General features: G+C 44.6%; 1 protein-coding gene across 2 annotated transcripts in view; it reads left to right on the forward strand.

The window, feature by feature from the left end:
• The window catches only part of TTC7A (tetratricopeptide repeat domain 7A), a 1,654,710-nt gene that overhangs the window by 1,423,686 nt on the left and 207,622 nt on the right, over window positions 1-23,402 (forward strand). The window lies entirely within an intron of this gene.

Here is a 23,402-nt window from a genome sequence, read left to right on the forward strand (position 1 = left end):
CACAGCCAGTATGACCTGTCCACTACACACTGCATGCAATATAGGTAAGCCACCCTTCTGGCAGGCCTTCCAGCCCTTAGGCAGGGTGCGCTATGGTGCATGTGTGGGCATAGGTGCATGAGCAACATGCCCCTACTATGTCCTTGCCAAAACTGGGACATGGTAAGTGAATAGAGCAGCCATTTTAAATGCATGTGCTGGACATTGGTCAGTACAAGTTTCACAGCTAAATGATGGCAACTCTGAACCCTGGGTTGTTTGGTATCAAACAGCTCAGAACAATAAATCCAAACTGTTACCAGTATTGGATTTACTGCAAAGGGTACCCAGAGGCCATCTCAGAGGTGACCCCTGCAAAACCTAACTAACACTGGCATGGCTGCTGGCTGGTCACAACCAGTCTGCCACCACCAGACAATATTATGGAGCTTTTGGGTGAGAGCCTATTCTCTTTGGGTTCAGAAAACAAAGCCCTTCCTGGGCAGAGGTGTTACACTGCTTCCCCCAGGAATGTGCACTGCCCTGCCAGCGAGCTTCAGAGGCCTTACCGCCTTTGAAACATGACCCCCAGTCCTACTAAAAGCAACTGATGGCCGTCCCCTTTGCAAACCCTCACTTTTGGCAGGAGCAACAGTGGGAAACTGCAAAAAGGACAGGAGGAGTGGCCACCCTCAGCTTGTACCACCCCTTAGGTGTTACATGCGAGGTGACCCCTTCATTTAATTTTCTCCATCTTGCATGGTTTGAAGACAGCCAGTCAGGAATAGGGAAGTGGCCTCTGCTCACAGGAAGTTGACACCTAGTAGGTGTAGCCAGCCTAAGGTAGATGACCCTTTGGTCACTATTAGGGACTCCTCTAAGCACCCACTAAATAAAGTAGTTAGTGGGTACCCCTAGACCTGCAGATCAGATTCCAAGGACACAAGAAGGCCTGCAACAAAGAAGACCCAAGGCTTGAGAACGGCATTCCTGCTGCTCAAAGAAAAAGGCGCCAAACCCTGCCTGCTGCACCCAGGACTCGACTATCGCCACTGAGGGGTTGCATAAACATTGGATGGACTCTACAAAAACTCACAGGACCTCCACCCTTCTGAAAATCACCAAAGATTTTCCTCCAGGGAGAAGGCATCACTCCCTGCAACAAAGAAGTGAAAGATCAGTGAAGTCCAATTCACTGACCGGCTGCTGACCAAATAACTGGACGTAGGACCCAGTCTTAATTCCACCTGACAGGCCCTGGGGCCCAATCCTGCAAGTGTGCCATGTTTAGTGACACTGTGACCTAAAGTGGTTGAACCGTGCAATAACCCTGGGTACTGAACACCCATTATTGGACACCAAGAAGGAAAGTTCACTCCAGACTCTAAAAGGACCAGGAGCAAACCCCAGTTGAAAGACTTCAGAACACATAAGAACCACCCCCCAGAAAGGCCCTGCTGACCTGCAATCCACCCTGAAAGTGACGCGACTCCTGCTTCTAAGGGCACCTTTTTCCACAGCTCTTGGCTCACCAATATGCTCTGCACCTGGTCTCCCTGGGCCCTGCACCAGAGAACCAGCTGTGCTCTAAGGGTCCCCCACCCCTTGTGACCTCTGCACTCCAAGGGGACCCACCGGACTCACGTTGTCCACCTGTGCGCTGCTTTTCCAAGTGGTCCCCCGGAGTTGTCCTGCCGCAGCTCCAAGGACTTTTCAGCAGCTGCCCCTGCTGAAACCGGGAGCCGTCCAAACATTCCCAGCTGGTCCACAGGACATCTCCATGACTGTGACCTAAAAATGAAAGGCGACATTGGTAAACGCATTGCCTGATTTTATATGCATTTAAAAAAAAATCTCCCATTGATTCCTATGGTGCATAATTACATACAAAAAGACTATTTTTGCTAAAGTTTAAAAAACCATAACTTAAAAAGTACTTACCCCATTTTGATGATCTTATTCTTACAAATTTTAAATCTGAAGTCTTTTTGTAAATTGCTCTCAAGTTATTCTTTTGAGTGTGTGTCCACCTTTATTGATACTGTGTGTACAACAAATGCTTAGCACTTCTCCAAACTGGCCTAACTGCTCGCCCAAGCTACCATAAAATTTAGAGCATTAGGTGCTCTAGTTTTTACCACTGTAAGCCAAGGTGGGTTTGCTTGGACTCTATGCACAGTGCACAACATTTTTGTACACTATATAGAGAGCCAGCTTCCTACATACTGCTGCCTTATTCCTTCTGGTAACTACAGACGGCTTGCATGTGTTTGATTGTTTGAAAGAGAAGTTAGCATACAGTCGGGCAAGTGAATAACCATGTTCAATTTTCTTCAGCAGGACGCTTATCCCTAAAAGATCTCAGTTGAAAGCAGTTCTGAAAAGTTTTTTTTTTTATTTTTTTTTTATTACCTCCACTTCATGTGGTTGGGTTCATTTCTTAGTTTCATATCAAGAGCATTCAAGAGTCTTGATTCTTGTACACCAAGAGATGTGCCCTCATTTTTCACTATTTTTAAGGCTGTAGTGAGGCATCAGCTCCTTCAGATAAGTGACATGTCTGCTTCAGTACACTTTGCATATTGTGCACAGGACACTGAATTTAATCCTGGTGCCTTCCTGAAGTCAGTGAAGAGCTTCCAGAGCACGTTTGATGTGGACCTGCTTTCTGAAGTTGAGACACAGCCTAACTGCTTGGTTCTGAAGTCTCTGCAGCTCGACAGTGAGTTTCTTGGGGAGACCTTAGTATGTGATGGTACAGTAGTCTAGGTGTGAAAGGGCTCTGGTCAACTTTAATGTTTTCAGTTTGAAGGAGAGGGGGTATAATTTGGACATGGGAAAGCTGCAAGAGCTGTTTATTCACAGTGTATGAAACACAATGACTTAGGACACATGGGATAGTTGGGGTTGAAGCGAATTCCCGAGGTCCTCTCTCTAGGTGATATTAAGGTTTTTTTTAAGGCGTGTGCATCAAGTGCAGGATTTCTGATCACTAAGGTCTCTGTCTTGGCACAATTTGTACACACAAACCTCTCTTTAATCCTGTGGAGCATGTGGTATAAACACAAAGACTTGTTGGATACATTCTCTGGCACATTTTCCAAGTGGCAATGGGTTTGAATATTGTCACATACATTTTGCAGTCCATCTGGTCTGCTCAAGGAAGTCTGCCCAGTGGCAAACATAAATATTTTAAAGGAGGCACAATAGAGTGAGTCACTTAGATGCTTTATATTTAGGGCCAGAAACCTTATTGGCTTCCAGGGTTGAAACAGCTGAATTGCTGAGCTGGGATGGGGTAGCGAGTCACATCTGGGGCTTTGGAGATAAAACCACCGATTTTGGCAATTTTTTTAATATCTTGCGGCATTTTAAGGCTTAGGCGTGTGGGTTTTTAATAGACGTTTTCTTAGTTTTGTTGGGTGCCACTTAGATGCACTTGCTGCCTTGTGTTAGGCTTCCTTGTGTCTTTTGTCTTTGTCATGTTAGGATACATCTCGATTATCTCATCCTTATGGGAAAGGCATTTTTTGCCTGTAACATTTGACTCTATCCATGAATTTGCGTGACACTTGCCAATCTATTAGCTCAGTCAGCTAAATTTACGCATGTAATGTTTCATGAAGATCCGCCAGAGGAAAAAGGGGAGAGAGGAAAAAAGCATATTATTCACCATTTTATTGCTCAAATTTGGAAAGACAGAGAAAACTCTGAACAGATTTACACCAAGCTTGGCATGAAAATAGAACTTTACTCAGAAAGCATGCTTCTTTCATTTGGTGTTAATCTGTTCCGTAGGTTTGAGATATTTGTGTTTTTTTTTTTAAAGTGCATGTGGGATTTAAAGGGTTAACACTTTTGTGTAGATTTGTTAAAACCCACGAGTCAATCGAATTTTGAATTCTGTCAAATTTGATTGTCTGGATTGTGGCTGAATGTACTTTTTCTGCAATTTTGAAATTTGTGACTCATTACTGACTGACCTGATGCGCATTTTGTGTGAGTGAAAAACTCATAAATTGTTTTATTGTTAAATATTTGAACATCCGAATTGCCTAGTTTGGGTTGAATTATTTTTTGGACCTCAAGAAGGTGTAGTCTTCATCCAGTTCATGGTCCGGAGGAGAACCCTGATTTATAGGGTTCGAAATGTGTCGACAGTTCTCAATCAAGGGATTTGGCTGGGATTTTGGCAGGGGGGAAGGGAAGCCTTAGGAATTTTTAATGTTTTTTAGGTCCCTTTTCTTATATAGGCCTTTTAAATGTGTAATGATATATGCCGTTCATTCCAACTGTTTTTACAAGAGCATTGTCTGTTAAAAAGGTGTTTGTTAATTTCTCTTTTCTCCCTTTATTTGAATGATTGAACTTGTTTCAATAGGGGTATGGGAAGATGGTAATTTGTTGTCTTATCAGCAGTCCATTTGTCCTGCCACTGTTTAATGTTGTGTTGGGGAAGTCATTGATAGTACAGTGGTTAAGTTATCTATATTATTTGTGTGTGGCATCTTGATGTCACTCTGAAGTGGATGACATGTCTTCTTTTCTTTAAAAACAAACTATCTAATAGAGTAAAAAAATAAAGAAATTCAAGTCATCAAAAATAAAAACGTTTGGCCACAATAAAACTTGATGCTGCATCCTACAATTGAAAATAGTTCATGCAGCCTTTCTCTGGTCACATGGTTGGGTTTAGTTGGCAGTTGGGCTTTGGGTATTCCTCCTAAACAGCAACACACAATGGAAGTTTAGTTGTGACTGGATGGGCCTTCACTAGCAGAATGCCAGGGAGGAGCTAGGCTCGGCCTCACTTACACCTGAATAGGCTGTGTCTTACCTCCACACAAAGGGCTGCATACCACCTGTAGTTAGTCTGGAGCCAGGTCCTGGAAGGCAGGGCATCTGTAAACTTTAAAGGCATGCCTCTAGAAGCTTTTCCTCACTTCAAAGGCGAAACTGTGTTTTAAAAAAGGACCTCAAACACCACCATTTCATTGCTATGCCACGAGGAAGGACTGCTGTTCTGCTGAAAGGGCTGTCACTCTACTGGACTGCTATTCTGAAGGAGCTGCTGCCTTTCTGTGCTGACCTGCTGCCCTATTGCCTGGGAAGAATAGGATATGTAACTCACCTTCAACCCAAGAACCCAGAGTGGCTGAAGTGGCTAGTCTGCTGACATCCTGATCTGAGCCTCAGGAATGTAAAGGGCTCTCCAACAGCTCCTGGACCCGTCTTCAGCAAGTTCCTGACACCCAAGAGGTGCCTCTCAGGTCCTGGACCCTTGGTGTGGCTCTTGAGCTCTTAAACTCGAGCTTTTGGGCTCTTCAGAACCACAAACGGGCCGTTCACACCGGAACCATGCCACTTGCACCGCCAGCCCATCTCCTCACACATCAAGCATCGATCACCGTAGAGCAGAGGTCTTCAAACTGGGGGGCGGGCCCCCCTAGGGGGCCTCAAGTGATCCCAGGGGGGGCGCCAAACGCTGGCCAAAAAAAATATTATACAGATAACATGCCTTTGTTTTAAGCAGAAGCGTGTTATTGCAGGTTTAAAAAGGTAACAGCACTTCACTGCAATGTTTAAATAGGTTTAGACATATTTAAACATTGCCATCTTTCTAAAATAATTGTGAAAAATTCCGAGGGGGGGCAAAGATTTTTATTTTTCAACTGGGGGGCGCGGCATTAAAAAGTTTGAAGACCACTGCCGTGGAGGATCGCCAACACAAAGCTCCAGCCCACCCATCTACAACACCCAGCCTGCTGTTCACGCCACACCAACTGCCACCCAGGACTCTCTCCTTGTTCACGGCGACCCTTTCCAGTGAGAACGGGACTCTTGTCACAAAATTTGAGGAGGTAAACCTTCAGCTGCACCAATCTGGGACTCTATCCAACCCATGCTCCATCGCAGTCATCCTAAACATTTGACATAGACCCGATTCAGAAAAATCAGATTATGTTTTTAGGCACTATTTTACGGTTTATTCTTTAAAAAATCATAACTTCAGTTCTACTGATTGGATTTTTGTTGTTTTGGTCTTATTTGATTTTGCTCTCTGTTTCTAAGCTGATGTGGAATCTTTTTGTGTGGTGTATGCACTGTTCTACTATTTGAAGAGTTGCCCAAATACTTTACACATTGCGTCTAAATTAAGCCTGGCTGATCTGTGCCAAGCTACCGGGGATTGAGCACAGGTTAATTTGGGGTTTGCTTGTGCCTTACCCTGACTAGGATTGTGATTGCTGCTTTACTAGGGCTCACATCCCAGTCAACCAACAAACTCAAGTTCAAACACACACCTGGACTTTAACCATGTGTGGGTGCAAATACCTCTCGAAGCTATAACACTTCCATCTCCCCATTAGTTTGACCTGGACAGAACCTAAGCCAATAGCAGCTGCTGTTGTGACAGCCTGATTCAGAAGCACTATAATAGAAACCATCTTTTTCTTCAAAGCTGTTGCACAGATCTACAACAATTTACATTTTATGAGGAGGGGAAGACCATCCACATGTGTCTCCATATGTTAGTTTAGCCCAAGCTAGACTAAAAGCCTACATACTGGTTAATGAGTTTAGTTGGGCAATACTGCAACCCCAATGTGGAAAATAAAACTAATCCAGTAAGCCTTAGCTTTCTGGTTGGTTTTACATGATGGACTGGGATGCGGCCTGAGTAATTACCAGGGGCTGAGAATAATTCAAGTATACCACCAATCACTTTTTGTATTTTTCATTATGGTACTCTAAGCTCGATGGGTATGCCCAGACATGGGTCCTGTGCTCTCTGTGCCACTGGAACCAATCGGCACCAAACTGAAGAGACCCAAAGTTACCAAAACTGGTCTTTGGTTGCTTGTGTTCCAATCTGGAGATGATCTTGCCTGGAAATTCAAGCTGGACTATTTCTACAGTAACAGGACCAAGGCTGATTTGGATATGGCTGTGTCTATGGTAAAGTGGCATGGTGGCACATTATAATGGACTGGGATTTGACCCTGAGTAATTATCAGTGGTGGAGATTATTTCAAGCATTCTACCATCACTATTCAGAATTTTATTACGAATGGACAAATTCAGAGGTGCTAAGCACCCCAGAATACCTGGGCATATGGCATTTGAAAAAGGGATGTCTTGATCTGTGAGGCATACATATCAGTCAGAGAGCACAAAAATAGGGTTTTTAACTAGGAAGATCTTGTGGTACTCCTCTGGAGGCCCCTTTACATTCTAGAAGTGGCCCATCCTGCCCTGCTCAAATTACTAGAATCACCTGGACCCCTTCCGAACTACAGTGGCAATTTTTACCAACTTTGGGAGTCTATATAATCCTTGCACAGGTGGAGCTGCATTGAGCCCATTAGTGCCTTCAGCAATGCTCCACCAGTGCCCATCCTCTATTTTTCTTGGGCTGATATATTCTTGTAGTCCTGATGATGTTCCTTCTATCTGTCTAAACAATGGGAACATCATCAACTTGTTCTAAGGGCCCAATTTAATTTTACATATGAATAAAATGTTTTTTTTTGTTCTTACGTGATACACACTCTTGATTACGTATTGTCACTTGTGTGTACCACTTGTATGAGGGCACCAAGCAGGTTTCCCACCACACACCCACTGCATTGTCTCATTGCTTTTATTGCTTTTACATACAATTGAATAAACTGATCATTTGATGTATTCGTATATTGATTTTGATTTAGACTATGGTTTTGGGACTACCGTTTGGGCAAAAGCTTACCCAAGGTTGCAGGCCACAATCAGTTTCTCTTTTTACTATAAACTAATCAGAGATATAAAAAGCAGAAGGACTCCTGACGTCAGGAGGGCCCAACTGGCCATGGGTGATTTGACTTGGTAGGAGACCTGGCTGGAGAGAGAACTTGTACTGAGAAGCCTGCCGTCAGGACCATATACGCTACATTACTGACCATAAGGACATTTCTCAACAATTTTAGACTGAGGCCTTCTGTATGGCCGAGTGAAATTATCATATGCATTTCTGCTCTACCTGATCATGAGTGAGCCACTGTTCCTGGATGTCCTGGGTGTTGGAACTATGTCCATTAATCCACCCACTAAAACTCTGAAAGGCTTTGGCTGTAGCAGCAGACAACCCTTAACAACCTCTTTTTTTATTTTGTTGGTGGGGGAGAATTCAGTGCTCCCTACTGCCAGACTATATCTGCCCCTTTTCTCCCCTACTGACTACACCCCCTCCCTGCACCTCTACTCCACGTTGAGGCCCCCAAAACATGTATTACCTTTGCAAAACAGGTGGTAATTTTATGCATTAAATCCAGTGAATTCGGAATTATGTGTAATGTTATGTCCGGTAAATCTGATTCTAAGTAGTAATTCACAATTCCATGGGATTCAACATGTAAATATATTGTACTGGTGCAGTGGTACCGCAGAGTAATGTAACTTCTGCATGCAGATTTACCACTCCACTAGTACCATGCAACTGGTAATCAGGCCCTAAACCTAAAGGTAAAATATTTGGCTGGGGCGACCGGTTTGATGCATCCAACCTCTGCTCCATCACAGTAGATCGGAAACTGTACCTAGGTCCCATTCCACCGCTAACTGTTGTTTTTCAATTTCACTTTACTTTTTCTGGGTGCTTTTTTGCCTGTGCACAATACAAACAGACTGTTTGCCAGAGAGCTGCCCTACTTAAAAGTTAAACGCGGACTGGGTGACACTTCTTTAGACATTAGAGAACTTTCTAACTTTTACAGATCATAAACTGGAATACATTCCAAGACCTGTTCCAAATGTCCTCTTTACTTTCAAATATCATATACCGATGACTTTTACCAGCGGGGCTCCTCCTGCTGCATGAAGTGCCACGAGCAAAGGTCTCTCCCCAGCCTGCATCTTTCTCAGACTCAGACTTACATGTACGAGATATTATTCCAAAAGTGCACAAATTAAGAAGAGACTGAACACTCCAGGTATCTGCAGATTGAAACTCCTGTACTAGACTTTGAACCGCTGCCATGCGACCGTGTACATTGAAAAGAAGATGCAACAGTTTTTGATGTACACTTTCTATTTTTTTTATCACTCTCGCATTTCCATTCCTCAGATTATACCGTATTTCATTTTGTATATTTTGACAAGCTGAGACTATAAGTGAAATGATGAATAGCATAAAATAAAAAACAGCAGAGTAAAGAAAATACCATCAAGATTCTTACCTTTATATTTTTTCACTAAAGTGAAGCTAAGCGTCAGCCCAACAGCAGCATTCCGTTCCCTCCAGATGAATAACTCCCGGTTCAAGCTCTCCTTGTATGAACGTGTCAGTTCCTCATCAGGGCGCAGGCGAATCGGCAGAGCTCTCTCCAGTGAAGCCTCAAGGATTAGGGCTAAATATTAATGCAGCTTTTAGACTCCTGACTGGAAGTTTGGGGTGTAAGGGCACAGCCAAAACTCATTTGCATTGTAAGACCTTAGGCACTTAAAAAGTGAAACCAATAAATGCAAATGGGTGCACAGTACACTATGTAAATATCACACCTAACATTACCTGACACAAATAGACTTCCTTCGTGCGGCTTTGAGCACCAAAAAACCCTTCTGGGTGAACACTGTGCTATATGAACATCACACTAGGCCCAACATAATGTACATAGATGCTACATATGACTTTTAGTGCCCAGAAACATTTACGAGTGAAAATTGTCCTTTAACAACATCATGTTAGCACTCACACCTAAACTTTGTATGTGTCTTCAAGCGCCAGGAGACCCTTAAGCGTGAACCTGTGGCTACATAAATGTCACACCTAGCTAATATGACCTGACAAAGGAAAGATTTGTTAGTGTGGCGTTGAGCAGCAAAAATTATTTGTTGTTAAAACTGCACTTTATCGATACCACACCGAACCCTAACATAACCAGACACATCTAAACTTGCTTTTTGTACTTTTGAGCGCCAAGAAACCCTTGTGTGCAAATGCTTGTGGACATCAACATCACACTTTTACTTAACATAACCTGACACATTACAGCTGGAAGCGAATCGCCGTCATCACCAGCCCTCGCTTCCTCTGGAAATATAATCATCGTCCCTGATTACAAAGGTCTCCTGTGGAGTGGCCTGCCTGTTGCCCCGACATAAAGCGCTTTTTGTCAGGGGCATGCAAAGAAATGACACACCGACAGAGAGGGCTTCGCCAACCCACTGTGTCATATCAATATGACTTCAGAATCCTAATTTCTGCACAAATAACTAATTGACACTAGCATGGAGGAGCTGGAAGGGGGAGACTTGATGATAAGGGAGCAGGTGGACAAGACGGAGGCAGTCATGTGATCAGTGTGTGTGGATGCAAAGGATAGGCAGGCTATCCACTCACTGGAGTGCACAAACCCATCACATAAAATTCCACTAAGCAATTAAGCTAAAAAAAACAAGACTTTGGGCCAGATGTATCAAAAGTTTTTACCCATTCTGTGTCTATGTACATATGGCCCTTTATTTTTACATTGTAATCGTTAATTGCTCCGCTGTATGGCAGCAATAACGAGGGGCTTTACAGCTTGGCACATTACAATTTTTTATACTCCTCCTAACAAAGACATGAAAATTAGATGAGTCTGTAGAACAGGGAGGTATATCGAAACAAAGTGGAGAGAAGGGCAGGGCGATGTTCAAACAAGGGACAGTGGGGAGTGGAACGGGAGAGGCAGCAATGAAGCAGGAGGGGTGGGAGGCACAGAGGAAGCAGGAAGGGGTTAAATGGATAGGGTCAAGCAACAAAAGTGGAACGGACAGGGAGCGCCTGCAAACACATGCACTCACATGGAGTGCTGGTGTAAAAATTAAAAAAAGATATCTGTGTAAGTGAAAGGACCCTGGCTGCAGGGATGAACTGATCTTCACTCAAACTCCATGGAAGACTGGAAAAACTGAAGAGAAAGGGAAAGAAGGAGGTGCTTCCCAAGGAGAATCAAGGAAAAAAGAGTTACCTTGGAGCCAACCAATGGTTGGTAAAGGTAAGCCTCTAAGCCCATTTTAAGGGTTTTTGTATTTACAAGAGATTTTACAAGCACAGTGTAAGTGATGTGCAGCCAAAACCTAAAAATTGACCCCTCATGTGCGATAAGTAAATGAGGACCGTCCGCTCTAAAGCGATCAAAGAAGACATTTTTTGTGCCATCCAATGCTAACCATGCAAGGCAGGCAGGAACATTCTCAGAAAAAGTCCTTGAAAAAGAAGAAAAAAGACACAGGGGGTCATTACGACCCCAGCGGTCCCGGACCGCCCCGCAGGCAGTGGCGATAGTACCGCCAACAGGCTGGCGGTGTCCACCAGGCGTATTATGACCGTGGTGCATTCGCCACGGTCATACTGCTGGTACCGCCAGCCTACTGCCAGGTGGCCGCAATCCACTAAGGCAGCGCTGCCCTAGGGATTATGAGTCCCCATCTGCCAGCCTGTCCATGGCCGTAAACACCGCCATGGAAAGGCTGGCGGTAAGGGGGACTCGGGGTGCCCCTGGGGACCCCTGCACTGCCCATGCACTAGGCATGGGCAGTGCAGGGGCCCCGAGGCACAGCCCCATTGCCCATTTCACTGCCCGAATTACGGGCAGTGAAATGCACAACGGGTGCTGCTGCACCAGCTGCACATCAGCATTGCCGCCGGCTCTATTACGAGCCGGCTTCAATGTTGATGTGACTTTTCCACTGGGCCAGCGGGCAGAAATGCTGTTTCCGTCCGCTGGCCCAGCAGAAAAGTCATAATAGGGCGCCACGCATACCGCCAGCACTGGCGGTATTGTGGTGCCTGCGGCTTCGGCGGTCTTTAAAAAAACTGCCGAAGTTGTAATGACCCCCACAATCTTGTGCACAGCGGAACAGAAAAACAAATGGAATATAGGAGGTTCTTGAGATGTAAAATCTATAATGGAAGCGTTTTGTGCCCCTTGGTTCAATTTACCTGTGCAAAAAAAAACAGCAGAGAGATTCACAAATTCTGATCCATAGAATCAAAAAGATTGAATTTTATTTTCAGAAATGGCATTTCAAATACCGAATTTCCACCAGTTTGGTGGATTTTTCACATTTTCACAACCAGCTATAAAAGAGGAGTTGGAACATTTTTTTTTAATTATTGTACTGGGTGGTCCTACTTGCAAAACTAAGAGAAGACCTCCATATTTTTTGCGGGTATAGAAGTAGATTCTCATATGACATGATTTTTTTAAATAGTAAAACCGAATTCCATATTGCACACATTTTATGATGTATTACTGAAAACCAGAACTGGCATTTTGTTTCCAGGATAACACCCGGAAATTGATTGAGAATCCCAAATCAGTGATTACTTTGATTTTAAGTACGGAAAATTCTACAGGAGCACATTTCTGACTGTATTTTACCTGGACTTTGTGACTTCGGCCCTACAGGAATTGATAAGAGGGCAAAAAGCTTGTTATACTGAATTAAAGATTCCCCAGTCAATACACATTTCATGTTTGCAGTAAGCATAGATTGTGCAGATGAATGTTGTGAAAAGTATCATGTTTAAACAAATAATCTCATCTTTTTACAATAAAGTGTGTGTGTTGGGGAGGGGTGTCTTTATAGAGGAGTTGGGAGAAGCCTTAATTTTCCCTGCATCTGTCCATAAACAATAAAGAGCCTCATGTGGATTGTAGGACCTCGGTTCCTCTGCTGATGCCCACCAGTAATTAAATAAAATTTTGGAGAAAATGCAAATACCGTGCGTCCATGAGAAGCCACAGGTGTAATGCCTGTGCTGTTATTAACATTCAAGTCATTATATTAATGATATTCCAAGCAGAAGAATAAATGTCTGGTGCTTGAGCTTAAAGGTTATATGTTTTTGCTAGATTCTTTCAGTGCGACTTGTCATCATAGCAGCCTTCCATCTGATAAATTCTTCAGGGCTAAAGTGGTTTGAAATGTAATGATCCTCCTTCTGTTTATAGGACATCTGAAGAATCATGTCTTCCTGCTCTCTAACAATTGTAACCTCTCCCCTGTTTTGAATTAGGTTAGCATTGCATTTTTGTTAAAAAGCCCTGTCAATTGCTCATCTTGTCTGCTTTTCAGGAAATCGGAGAAGTGTAGCATCAGTACGGCAAAGGACTATTAGATGAAAATATCACATAGAGATATTGATGAGGAAATGTACTTTCTTATAGATTTGGTTTAATTTAATTTGCCACTAAAATGCATACACAACTCAATGACAACAAATCTGATGTAGTAATAGTATACTGCAAAGGGTGTGTTTACCACTTCAGGGTTGCAGATTACTTGCAGTCCAACATGCGGCAGGAACATGGTCTTGCTGTTGCAGGCCTCAAGCCAGCTCGACTGCTTCCTTCCTGACCAATTGGAAATAATGTAGCAGTGTTAACGGAGAATCTGCACAGTTCTTGAGTTTGGCAACAGCTATTGCATATATTTTATATAAATTTTCACGACCATTTTGATTTCAGCAAAGCTCTAAAGACCTCGCTGTTCTCTGGTGAGGCAGGGCCACACCAAAAGCTGCAGACAGAATCTCCAGCATCACAAGGAAGTCATGTGCTCAACACACATCGGGATCACACCCACCCAAGAGCAGGTTATACTTTTCTGTCATGGATGGTAGGCACTCTATGCTTAAGAGCAGCTACATATCTGCAGTAACCTGGCACAAGCAGCTTCTGAAAATCACACATGAGACCATATAGGCACCCATACTCTTCCAACCAAACACAAATGTGTTAAAAGCTTTAGGAGCATATTTACAAGAAAGTGGTGCATCAGTCCCGATGAACCACTTTTCTTTTGTCACCCCTGCCCCACCTAACAACACCATGGTTGCACCGTATTTATAATATGGTGCACCATGGCGGTTGTTTGGACAATAGTGTCAACGTTTTTTATGCTATTGTGGTACTTTGCTGTGCTCACGTCAAAAATGTAGACACGACTGCAGCAAAGCACAGGGAGGCCCATTGATTAGAAAGGGTGTACCATTTTAACACCTGCTGTAAGCAGGCGTTAAACATGATGGAAAAAACAGAGCAGTGAAATGCTGTAAATTTCCCTGCACCATTATTTCGTGCCTGGCGCAGGCATAATGTGGCGCAAGGGTTTACAAAGTGGCTCAGTGCAAGCACTGCGCCACTTTGTAAATACGGCATGGGAGAAAGGCCTCCTTATTGTTGCTTGATGCTAAGGTGGCGCAAGGTGGAGCTAGGGGCTTGTAAATATGCCCTTTAGTGTTTCTTCTCTCTCGCTCTTTGTTGAGTCACACACAAACCGAGGTGCAGTGATGTATCACCCTATAATAGAACAATTCGGATCATTATGCACAACAATGGAACACTCTCACTTAATTACACTACAGACCTACACCCTGGCATCCAAGCACATCCATTGAAGTAGCATGCTACCAGCTTGAAAAGCACTTTGGTGCCTTATCATGGGTATCATGGGGTATACAAATGAAAGTACAACACAATGCAATGATGCACACTGCCACGAGAGTTCATATTTTATGTGCAGTATCTAAAAGGTGCAATTAATGCCCTACCTTAATGGTACTCATCCCCTTCGGAAAGATCAAAGGCTGAAAAGATAACTTGAAGTGGAACCTGTGACTTCAACATTGTACTTTGATCTCAGCAGCAAACGCTGTACTCACTGAGCCTAAATTCAGGGACTCAATAATGATACTAGGCGTACTCGCTACCAGACGCACTGCACCGGCCCCAGAGCTAATGCAGTGTGTTTCAAACATACAGTACAGGGAGAGGGCACTGCCTGTTTTCTCAACCGATAGTCAATTTCAAAGTAATCCTCCGTTCTATGACGTTTGAATACTCTACACAATTGTGTTTTCCCACCTGTGCTGGTTTGTGAATTCTACTTTAAATGCTACCTACAGCTGTGTTGGACCCAGTCCTGGAGATGACCCCCCTGTTAATTAACTCCCTAGGGTCAAAAGGTTGCCACATTATTTTTATTTGGACTGTATTGGTATAAAGGCTGTTTCAGAGTACATATTGTTACTCTATCTCATATTCACTTACGCATATTAAACATTTGAGCCATTGTTTTAATTGTTGATTATGCATTTGGAACTTGATGTATGAATTTTCTAATATTAGGAAGTGGTTGAAAATTGTGCACTGACATTTTGCGAATGGAAAATAATTTTGCGAAAGTACTATATACTAACATGGTAGTTAAACAAATTCCGATTCATAGAGGATCACAATTCAACCTACCTCATTATTGTGCATGAGGTAGGTCGGAAATTGCAATCCACTAAGCATTGGCTAGAGTCATGGTGTCCCGATGGGGTCAGCAGACCACCATATCTGTGATAGCTTTTAAAGCAGTCTTTTTTTTAATGCAGCCTATTTTCCTAAAAGGAAAAGATGACGCATTTAAAAAAAATGAATAGTTAAACAATCCTTTTCTCAGGAGTAGGCAGTGGCCCTGTGGACAACTTTCTAAAGCATTTTTGTCAACATTCTCAAAGGCGAAGCGTTCCCCTGTGGTTACCTTTCTGTCTGTGAATGGCTTACCATCAGTTTTGAATTGCTAGCAAAATTATATTTTGGTCGCAAAACATTAATACATACCTTAAGGAATCTGAGGGACTGATGTAGATCTCGGCAGATGGAATACTCTGGCACAAATGTGATAGATATCCCATCTGCTGTATTATGATCACCATAGCATATAATGGGATTGTAATACGGCATACAGGATATCTTTCACGTTTGTGATGGAGTATTCCCCTCCGCCAAGATCTAAATCAGACCCATAATTTGGAACAAACGTCCTTAACACTCCCCTTGCAAATAGCGATTTCTTAATGTTTACTTCACCTATTTAACTATTTGGAAAACCCTTTCTTAATCATTAATTGGGTTTAGTACATTTAAAAAAGTGTTTTAGCAGTTGGAAACCCTCACGTTTACTGAGTCAGAGGGTTTGCAACCATTAAAACACTTTGTACATCAGGCCCACTGTTCCCTTTTTATGAAATCCTCACATTTGCACACCTGAGCACTATACTACAGTTTATTCTTTAAAAATGCATAACTCAAGTTCTACTTACTGGATTTGTGTTGTTTTGGTTTTGTTTTATTTATGAAATTAAGTTATGTTTTTCTAACTTGGTGTGGGGTCCTTTTTGTGTGATGTTTTCACTGTTTTGCTGGTAGAATTGTAGCACAATTACTTTACTCAAGTTAAGCCTGCCTGCTCTGTGCCAAGCCACCAGAGGGTGAGCACAGGTTAATTTTGGGTTTGCTTGTGCCCTTCCCTGACAAGTGTTGTGGTTTCTGCTTGACCAGGGCTCACACACCAGTCAACCAACAACCCAATTTCTCATGTTGGTGATCAGCAGTTAAGATAGGACTTGCGTTTGTGCAATGCCATACCGTGATTTGATGCAAACTACCATCTCCATCTAAGACCAATTTGAATTTAAATTGGATTTTTGTTTTTCCAAACTCATCTAGCTGACTGTTTGTGTCTGTGACATCACCTACAAAGATACAGTTTGAGCTGGCCTCCATTGAGAGCTACACTGTGGCCCAGCACAAGGAGATTTATCAAACGATGGGGCTACCTGCCAAAAGGAGCACCAATAGGGGGAGCTCAAAAAGCTTTAAAAGTGTGGGCAGAAGCCCATCAATTTCCAACCACTACAGATGACCAGGAGGACCAGGATGGATCAGAGCAGGACTCACAGGAGGGTTGTGAACTGGGACCTCTGAGCCCTGAGAAGGGAGCAACATGCTCCCAAGATTGAAGGTCATATCATGTGCAGGGAGCAGTGTGCCCTCCCACAACCTGTCCCCTGAGTAGCTGGCGGTGAGGAAGGCAGAGAGGGTATAAACTAAAATAGAAGAAAAGAGATGGGCCATGGAGGCAGAGCAAAAAGAAATTGGCTATTGAGGATAGGAAACTGATGTTGGCTCCTGAACTAAGTTTTAAGGACCTGGACCTCAAAGCCAGGTAGGCAGAGTCCAGAAATAATGGTGACAGCATTTCATCTGTGCCCTCTGGAGGCATAGGGGTCCATATCCCCAAAGGTCTAGTGCCAGACTTTGTTGTAGAAAACAACATTGATACGTGGTTTGAGGCTTATGATATTTCCCTGCAGATGCACAAGACCCCAGATGGAGACTGAAGGCTATTCTGTGGAGGCATATTGCTAGCGAGGGGAGGAACGCCCTACTGGCCATAGAAAAGGAGGACAGAATGAGATATCCCCCATGAAGGAAAACCTTGTCAGAAAATACTGTCTGCCCCCAAAAAAGTATAGGCAGAAGTTTAGACAGTCAAAAGCTGGCTCAACAGACTGGGGTGGATTGTGTTGATTCCTTTTGCAAGGCACTGGATGGCTGGGTGAAGGGCAGTGAAGTAAAGGATTACCAGAGGCTGTACAATTTGACTGCAAAAGAGCACATGTTCATTTGTTGTTTTGCAGATCTGCACCAACACTTAATTGACAATAAGCTCTCTGACCCCAGGGAGCTTGCTAAGCATTCGGGTCAGCACCAGGGTCCATAAGACGGTATCTGGTGGGATCACCACAAGTGTGGGCAGAGTCCCCACCTGAAGAAGGAGGGGGAGATAAACACAGGAACTAGGAGTTCTCTAAAGGGCCCCTAACGAGTTCCTCAGGTCAGGACTGCTATTCTTTAACTGAGAAGACGAAAAGATGGTTCTCTGATAGTATGTCTTAAGGGAAGGCACCCCCCCTAAGTGTCATGAGTGTCACCTGGAAGGGGACTTCAAGAGGGATGCCAAGTGTCCCAAGCTGGCACAGCACCCCACCAGTGGGTAGTCACTGGGGCTGGCTAGTGGAGCCCTTGGGGTGAAGATTGTCCCAGATAGTGTTGGGGAAAGAGTAGAGGTTACCCTGTCCATGGGTGACAGAGAGATGGTGAAGAGGATCCTTGTGACTAGCAACATTAAGAAATATACTCAGTGGGTTACCATCAATGGGCAAAGGGTGGAGGCTTTGAGAGATACTGGATCCAGCATGACAACCGTCAGATGTCATCTGGTGAACTCAGAGTGGGGAGTCCCTAATGCATTCCACCAATTTGTTGCAGCTGTCAACCATGAGAGTCACTATCCAGTGGCTCTGGTTTCCTTTGAATGGAGGTGGGTGTCTCGGGTTCCTTCAGGGTAGCTCTGAGTCTGTCCATGCCTGTGGACTATCTTCTTGGCTCTGAGATGGTAATAACATACAACAATTACTCAACAGGTACCAATAAAAAAGACTTTACAAAAAATGACTTGTTTACGTGCACTTTGTGTTCACCTTCTATTTATTGCACTTGATTTAGACAATTGTTGATGCTGTTTAATATCTTTTTGATCTTGTAAATATAAACGCAGTAAGTTGATTAGTGCTTTTCCCTTATTTTTCTTAGTAACTATTTTTGAGAAGTGTTTTGGTTGACACCTGTTGAGACATTGTTGTATGTTACTGCGAATTACCTAGGTCTCAACTGGGTTTACGGGTTCTCCTGTGGTTTGTTTATTATAGCACTGATCTGGAGCATACCATCTGGAAAGAGGTGGAGATCAGGTCCCACTTGAAGATGTTAGGGTTACGTGGGAAAGTGTGCCTGAGCACACGGCCCATGGCACCCTGAGAGGGTAGTCAAAAGGACCTGGAGCCCGGAAGAATGGACCAGGTGTCTGCCAAGAAGAGGAAGGCAAAGGGGCATGGGTAACCCACTCCTGAAGCACCCACAGTCCTAGAGGAGGCTGACCCTGAAGGGGATGCCCCGGAGCCTACAGGGGAGAATGTAGCTGACCTGTGGAACCTACCTGAACTGACCAATTGCAGAAGAAAGAGAGTCCCCCCAGGGAGAAATGACCTACTCTTGTGGGCCTACTGCAGCAGGCTGAGGCCCAGGAAGCTGGCAACACCACTGGTGACCACCTGATTTACTGGGAGAAATGTCTCCTGTATAGTGAGCCTAAGTTTCCTGAGACTGATCCAACCCGTTTTGGTGGTCCCCCAGTGCTACAGGGCTTTTCTACTGATGCCTACTTATTATGTACTCCTGGCAGGTCATATGGGCAGAAAAAGACATTTGATTGGTTTGTTACCTACTTTCACTTGCCTCAAACAAGAAAGGCCTCAGATGTGTTCTGCAGGTCCTGTCCTACCGGCAGGCCAGTGGCCAGTCAGGAGGGAAGCACAAGGTTCCCCTGAACCTTTTGCTGTCAGTGGCACCCCCTTTGAAAAGGTGGGCATCGACATTGTGGATCCTGGTCTTGGTGGACCATGCCACCCTCTGAGGACAGTGACTGTGCCGTTGTTACCAGGGCACTAATATGAATCTTTACCTGTGTGGGGTTCCCCAAAGAGATGGTGTCAGTCCCAGGTATCAACTTCCTGTCAGGGCACATGAAGACCATGTGAAAGAAGTGTGGGGTATCCCATAAGTTCTCCACTCCTTACCACCCCCAAACAAATGGGATTGTGGAAATGCTCAACAGGACCCTAAAAGACAGACATGATAATGGGTCTGTCAGAACCCATGAGGGGAAAGTGGGACGTACTCCTGCCATGCCTTTCGTTTGCCTACAGGTAAGTACCGCAGAAGGGAGTTGGCTTTAGCCCCTTTGAACTTCTATATTGGTACCCTGCAAGAAGACCGCTCAGTTTGGTGAAGGAGGGCTGGGATCAAGCTCCTCGAAAGGCCCCACAGGATGTGGTCAGCTACATGCAGGCACTCCGCCACTAGACAGCACACTTCCGGAAACTCACCCAAGGGTATCTGGAAGCCAGCCCGGAGGACACGATTCAGTGGTATGAACAGAATGCAACTCTGCTTGAATTCCTCCCTGGTAAAAAAGTGTGGGTGATGGATGTGGAGCCTGGGGCCCTGCAAGACCACTGGTCTGGGCCTTGTAAGGTGTAAGAGCACAAGAGTGGTCACCTACTTGGTGGACCTCAAGACACCCATGAACCTTTTGAGGGTCTTTCATGTCAATCACCTCAAGCCCCACTTGGACAGGTCCGAGCTAACTATGGACCTAGTCACTGATGATTGGATAGAAAAGACCTTTCCCCGACCTCCTTTCTTCTAAGGAGCAGGATGGGTCAATGGAATGTGTCAGTCTCTCCCCTACTCTGACCCTAGACCAACAGAGAGACTGCCACCAGTTGCTGTGGCAGTTTGTGGCACTTTATTCTCCCTTGGTTTACCCATGTCATTCATACTCAGGACAGCATGTCCGAGAAGAATAAAATGTACAGGTTGTCTTAGAAGGTGAGAGCTAGCATTAAGGAGGAGGTCTCCAAGATGCTAGTATCAAGGGCCTTTGAGCCCTCAAACAGACCTTGGTCCTGCCTAGTTGTACTGGTCCCAAAGGCTGCCTCTCCAGGTGCCACACCTGAACTTAGGTTCTTTGTGGATCACTGTGGGCTCACTGATGCACACCCCATTGCCTGAGCTGGTGAGTTCATAGATCAGCATGAAGCTGCCAATTTCCTCAGCAGGTTTGCCTAAATATCTGGATAGTGGCAGATTGCCTTGACTGAGGGGGCCAAGGAGAGCTGAGCATTCTCTACCACAGAAGGGAATAGTTCTGGGTAATGCCCTTCGGGTTGAAGAATACCTCTAGCACGTTCCAGAGATTAGTAAAGCAGGTCCTGGCTATGTTGGAGAACTTCAGTGCCCCTTATCTGGATGACATTACAGTCTTCAATTCTACCTGGGAGGACCACCTGTGGCACCTCAAGTAAGTGATTTAGACTCTGCAAAGGGCAGGTCTGACTATCAAGGCCAGTAAGTGCCAGAGAGGGCAGGGGTTAGTGTTCTACTTGGGTCACCAATTGGGAGGAGGCAAGGAGCAGACCTTCCAGGCTAAAATTTAAACCATTCTTGAGAACCCTACAAGATGCAGAAAAAGGTGAAGGCCTTCTTAAGCTTCACTGGCTATTACAGGAGATTTGTCAAGAGGTATGCCATTATTATTGCATCCCTTGAAAGAGCTGACTTCCAAGAAATAGCCACATTAGATGATCTGAACAGAAGCATGCATGAAAGCTTTGACACCCTGAAGGAGGCATTGTGCACAGCATCCGTGGTCAAGGTCTCTGACTTTTCCCAATAATTAATTAATGCACAGGTGTTAGAGCATGGCATGTGGCCGTGCTCTCACAGCTAAATGAAGAGACACTGTATAAACCTGTAGCCTTCATTAGAAGGAGTTTACTTCCCAGGAAACAGAGTTAGAGTGCAATAGAGAGGAAAGCCTTTGGTGTGGTTTGGGCACTGAAGAAGCTGAGTCCATACCTGTTTGGTGCTATCTTCTGGGTTCAGAAAGATCATAGGCCCCACAGATGTTTAATGCGGATGAGGGGTGAGAATCCCAAACGGTTGAGATGGTTTGTGTCCCTACAGGGAATATAATTTACTGTGGAACACTGTACTGGAACAGACCCTGACAATGCTGATGGTCTTTCCGCCTTAGTGAAGAGAACTCTCAAGAGGTTGGATAGTTATCCCCACTTTCAGCTGAGAGGGGCATGTGTTAGCCCTGGGATTCTTGCCATGTTTTCTCTTAACGTTTTGCCTTCAGACCTCCTGTTTTTGGGTACTTCGTTTTTTCTGGCCTTAGGATTCTGCACACTTTGCCACTGCTGACCGGTGCTAATGTGCATGTGTTCTTTTCCTAAAACATGGTAACATTATCTTATCCCCAGTTGGCATGTTTATTTTACCTATACGTCCCTAGTAAAGCACACTAGGTGTGACCAGGGCCTGTAGCTTAAATGCTACTACTTGGCCTGCAGTACTGAATGTGCCACCCGCATAAGTAGCCCTTTAAAAAGGTCTCAGGCCTGCCATTTAAGAGCATGTGTGTGCAGTTTTAAACTGTCATGTCGACCTGGCAAATTAAACCTTTTTCCAGGCTCAAAATGTCCTTTTAATACATTTAAGACACAACTAAAATAGGCCGTAGACTGCCTCAAGGGCAGTGTGCAGTGTATTTAAAAAGTTGGACATGTACTTTTAAGTTTTAGATGTTGCAGTGGTGAAAAACTCATACATTTGTTTTCACTACTGCAAGGCCTACATCTCCCATAGTTTAACATTGGATTTGCCTCATAACCTTTTACAAGTATAACTTCCAATTGGAAAGAGATAGATTTTGCAAGTTTGGTGTCTCTGAACTCACAATTTAAGATCATAACTTATGGTGAAGTTGGATTTCAAATTGCAATTCTGAAAACACCACTTTTAGAAGCTTGGCATTTTCTTACTTTAGCCATTTGGTGTTGCTGCCTGTCTCTGCTCACATGTCTGGGGTGGGGTTGGGTGACAGCTGGGCATTGTGCATTCCTCTTAGGCAGCCACACACAATGGAAGCTTAGGTGTGACCTGATAGGTCTTGATGGGCCATTCAGGGCAGGATGGGAGGGAGCAGCTGGGCACAGCCTCACTTACACCTGAATAGGCTGTGTCCACACACAAAGGGCTGCATAAACCCCTCCATAAACCCCTGCAGTGAATCTGGAGCCAGGGATGAAAGGGCAAGGACTCTGTGCCCTTCAAAGGCATGTCTTTGAAGTCTCCTCTGCTTCAAAGGCCCCACCGAGTATAAGTACTTGACCTCTGACACCACTTCAGTACACTTCTAGACTTGTAGAGACTGTGCCAGGAAGAAGAACTGTTCTTCTGCTGCAGGACTGCCACACTGCTGGACTGCTACTGTGATGGACTCCTGCTTTGCTATGTTGAACTACCGCCTTCTTGCCTGGGAGTGAGAAGGACTGGACCTGCAACTCTCCAACCCAGAACCTAGAGTGACTCAAAGGGGTAGCTGACTGGTCTCCTAATCGGAATTCTCAGGGACATAAAAGACTTTCAACCACTCTGCTTCTGCACCTAGACACTTCTATCTGTGCTTCTACCCTGCAAAGTTGTGCCACCCCAGTCCTGGACCCTTGAAAGTCAGCCTATGGTGTTTGCTCCAGCGGAACCGATGCATCCTCTGCTGTGGGAGCAGAATTGATGCATTGCCGCTACTGCGTGGGTTAGAACTGACACAACAGTTGTATTGCCTCGGCCCTATCAACTTGGGACCAACGCATTTCCTTCGGAACCGCCACTGTGCCTTGACAGCAGCCTCATCGACAATGCTATTGCTCTAGATCGCAGCCTCAGCAATCATTGGAAACAGCACATACCCTCAGCTGCTCAACATATCCCCGACAATGGCCTTGGCATCACAAGCCCTGTCTACAGGATCCTCAACGACACAGCAGGACCTCGTACCTCAGCCTCGCCTCATCTAGGAACTGACACATCGCTTGGCTGTGCGTTGCATTATTGTTTCGGATCCACGCATTGCTTCATAACCAGGATTTAAAG

This window comes from Pleurodeles waltl, chromosome 5 (assembly GCF_031143425.1).
Source record: "Pleurodeles waltl isolate 20211129_DDA chromosome 5, aPleWal1.hap1.20221129, whole genome shotgun sequence".
In the NCBI taxonomy this organism is placed as follows: domain Eukaryota; kingdom Metazoa; phylum Chordata; class Amphibia; order Caudata; family Salamandridae; genus Pleurodeles; species Pleurodeles waltl.